Source organism: Sander vitreus, chromosome 20 (genome assembly GCF_031162955.1).
Source record: "Sander vitreus isolate 19-12246 chromosome 20, sanVit1, whole genome shotgun sequence".
Lineage (NCBI taxonomy): Eukaryota > Metazoa > Chordata > Actinopteri > Perciformes > Percidae > Sander > Sander vitreus.
Window position 1 is genome coordinate 7,995,539 of NC_135874.1, and position 4,455 is coordinate 7,999,993.

The window sequence follows — 4,455 nt, forward strand, 5'->3', positions numbered from 1 at the left end:
TCTATAAAATATCAGAAAATTGTGGAATCACATTTTCTCAAAGCCAAAACAGACTTATTCATATTGCTTGTTTTGTCTGCCAGAAACCCAAAGATATTCATTTTTGAGAGGCTAAAACCAGTGAATCTTTGGCATTTTTGCTGAAAATAAATATTTAAAAAAAGATTAAATGATTTTTAACATAGTTGCTGATTACTTTTCTGTCAATCTACTGATCAATGAATATACTAATTGCAGCTCTTTTCTCCACAGAGAATAAAGCTACAGTCTTTGCTGTTGTGTACTACCATATACTGACAGGAGAGGATGCTCTATGGCTCTCAATCAGCTGGACTGCTCCTCCAAAAGAAAAAAAGAAAAACATTACATATCAATAAGTGAACCTTGAGTTTTTGGTGTACACACACAAGAGGGTTGAGAGGGTCTCAATCAATGCATCAAAAAGGTCAAAGGTCATCTGTGTGCACAGTTGCTCAAAGAAATAGTCTCTCTCTATATATATATATATATATATATATATATATATAGAGAGAGAGAGAGAGTATTCAGTTTTGTTTGTAGGGTTTTAAGTTATACATTTCAGTTTTATTTCTGCTTTTCCATCACCATTTCAACAGTTGGCGGGCAGGTCATGTTTCCAAATGTATGGTGGCTTCTGCAGGACACAGTCAGCTTGATACAGTACTTCTGCACAATATTTAAAAAAGCAAAGCAGTTTTTTTATGCATGGCTTTCAATCCACTTATTGCAGTTTCACCCCACTTGCTACTACATGCAACAATACAGACGGTGCATTCATAAAGCACTTTTACCTGGCTAATTTTGCAATGCGGTTGTCAATATGGACGTTGAGCAGGAGAAACTCATTACACAGTGTGTCCTCTGTGTGTGTGTGTGTGTGTGTGTGTGTGTGTGTATACATGACATATATTTTCTTTGAAACCTCTCTGCACTAAAATACTATCCATTACTAAACATGTGTTGTATACTGTGGGCAAGTTTTCAGATGGAAGGTCTGCACTCTAAAATCCATTATTGAGATTGTTTGAGGGAGATGATCAGCTAATACACCCAAAAAGACCAACATTTCAAAACCCTTTACCACAGACTCAAAAGGAAGCCTATAAGTATAAGATGTGGTCAGTTGATTTCATTTTCTTTTTGTGTGCCTAATTACACAGTAGTACATTGTGAGTGATTGCTGATGCAGTTTTGTAGAGAAGACAACAAATTTGCAAGCAATAATAGTAGACAGACAAGACAATGTGAATCTTTGTTTGTTGTGCTATGAAGCATAATTCTGCCTAGGCTATTAATGCAAAACCCTTTTTTGTACACCTTCAAAGCACTCTTTAAACAACTGCAATTTTCCTTTATTCATGTCAACATGTAGCCTATTGTTGTCAACTAGCCTTTATTTCCAAAAGACTCTCCTCATCTGTCAGTAAAATTCCTGTTTGTTGATTTTATTATAGCCTACTATTTGGTGCTGGAAGTGGCCAACTTGTCATTATGGCACTCAAAAAGTGTAACATGGAGAAGAAACCCTGGAAATAAGAGGAACTCCTCTACCAAAACATATTCATATAAGTTATGAGAGCCAAAAACAACAACAGTCAAATCAACATATAGCCTATACCATAGACTGATCTAAAAGGGATGGAAGTAACGAATTACATTTACTCTTGGAAGTGTTTATCTATTTTTAATAGATGACACGCATAAAAAGGCTGCAGGTTGGATTCGAACCCGAGCCGCTGCCAAGGATTAGCCTCTAGCTTTTTTGTTTGTTTTTTAAAGATTATTTTTGAGGCTTTATTTATACAGGACAGCTGAAGACATGAAATGGGAGAGAGAGGGATAATGTCATGCAGCAAAGGGCCGCAGGGCGGAGCCGAACCTACGGCCGCGGCGTTGAGGAGTAAACCTCTATATATGGGCGCCTGCTCCACCAGGAGAGCTACCCAGGCGCCCAAGTAGCCTATTGTTTATTCGCAACATTATAAGTCCGTTACAGAGTAGAAACAAATGTGACATGAAAAATTCCGAATCCCACTATGGCCACGCCAAGACCCGCCCTTCAATAGCATTTATTGGCCAGGCGTCCATGCTTACGAAAGGTAACGTAACCCCATTTGTACAGGTCCTATCCCCTGACCAATCGGCTATCCTAACCTTAACCACTCGAGGTTTAAATGCCTAACCCCAACCAATTGAGCTGCTTCGTAGGACAGGTCTTGGTCCGGCTCGTGTCCGCAGGTGCGGCCATAGGTGCGGGGCGGGGAATGTGAGACAGCGGTCGCACCTGGGCCAGGCTAAATGACCCAAATCAAACTCACCCACGTGTTCAATGAACAATACAAAAAAAGTCTTAAATTCAGTATTCTAAAAATAAGGCCTTAAAAGTCTTCTCTCAGGCCTGATTTTCCATTATATGGCCGTGAAGTTGGCATTAAATGTCATCTTAGGCGGTATTAAAAAGGTCTTTAAAAGTCTTACGTTTAACTTAAAGAATCCTGGGGTTAGGCTACCCTGCAACAGGTGCACGCTGGATCTAGGTTAGCTATCATGCTAACTGCTAAAATGCTCACAGGTGCATCCTCCATCAGAGACTTCTGCGTCCACTGAAACAACTTCTACCTTCAGTGAGGTGTGTGCCGGTGTTCTGCTGTTTGTGACAATAATCCCTGCTGTGACTGCTGAGAGGCTGAGTGGACTGGTTATACTGGGACAGAGAGGCTGAGTGGACTGGTTATACTGGGACCAGAGAGGCTGAGTGGACTGGTTATACTGGGACAGAGAGGCTGAGTGGACTGGTTATACTGGGACCAGAGAGGCTGAGTGGACTGGTTATACTTTGCATGGAGAATGAACTCCAAGAGAAGTTGAATCTAGCAGATGGAGGAGGACTGCACGCTGCAGAATGACGCTCAGACAGGTGAGTACCTACAACACACACATTGATGGTGTAACTCAAACTGTGTAGCTATCTTTTTGCTTTAATGTGCGTGTTTGTGGCTGCAGCTGCTGTGGAGTTTATATTATCTGTATTGTCATCTCTGTGTTGTCTGCCTTGGTGATGTTTTATTCTGCTGTTAAAGTGTCAGGTTATTTAATTAATGTGGCTTAAGAAGGAACTCGTTTTGTTTATTGCTGATGATCAGTTGAATGTCCATGTTTAGAAATGGAAGTTATTGTTGGTTTGGACATACAGGTTCTGTGGTGTGATATTCCACTGTATGTTGACATGTTAAAACACTTCATTTTGCAGCCTAAATGTTTTTAATTCAATAGTACTATCATGTAACATTGTCATCATATTTATTGATTTGAGTTCATTTTTACTAGGGCTGCATGATATGAGGAAAATATCTAATTGCCATTATTTTGACTGATATTGCGATATGATTCACGAAGGGAATGATCATGTTTGTATCATTATTCTCATTTTCACTGACTAATATTTAATCTTTTTTTAAGATTATTTTTAGGCTTTTCCACCTTTTAATGTTTGACAGGACAGCTAGGTGAGAAAGAGGGGAGAGAGAGAGAGAGAGAGGGAAGACATGCAGGAAATTGTCACAGGTCGGACTCGAACCCTGGACCACTGCTCGATGCATAACCAGCCAACCAAGCCACGACTAATATTTAATCTTAAAAAATTAAAATGATTATAGTTTGATTTTTGCAAGGCTCTGTACCAAACAAAGAGGTTTTCTGTAGTCTGTAGGATAGGATTTGTAGGCCGGGACATCTCTGCAGCACCAAAATACTTCATTCAGAATGGTTTGACACATATTTCGCCTTGAACAAATATTGCGCCCCTCTGCGATTTGGATATTGCACTAGTCCATATTGCGATTTCGATAAAATTGCAATTAATTGTGAAGCCCTAATTTTTACACAAATCATTTTACTTCTACTTGAGTAAAATATTGTAGTACTCTTCCCTTCCCTGGGTTGAAGTCATGGTTCTCTGCAGTTCTTCCACACCAAAGTCTGACAACCATTTCTTTATGGACCTCACTTAATAGTTTGGCATTATCAGTTTGAAACAGGAAAAAGAGCCTCCCCCAAACTGTTACCACAAAGTTGGAAGCACACTATTGTCTAAAATAACATAATATACTGTAAAAACTACCTTCTGTAACTTTTGACAGAGGAAATAACACCTTCCTTTTACAAGTAAAAATGGAAGTTTCTCATTTGGGGCTCTAGCTAGTACCTAGGTAGGTAGTTTTACTGTTTGCAAGACATTGATTGCTGGACAGACAGGACAACATTCAACACAGCATATTACTAAAACAGTCATTTAAATGAAATATACAAAGTTAAACGAAGTACCATGAATGTAGATAAGCTAAAAACAATAATATAGGCTACATTGAACTGCAAAGAATTCCATAAGCTGAAAACAAGTTGTCCACGCAGTCCCAAAGGACATTTCCTCAAATG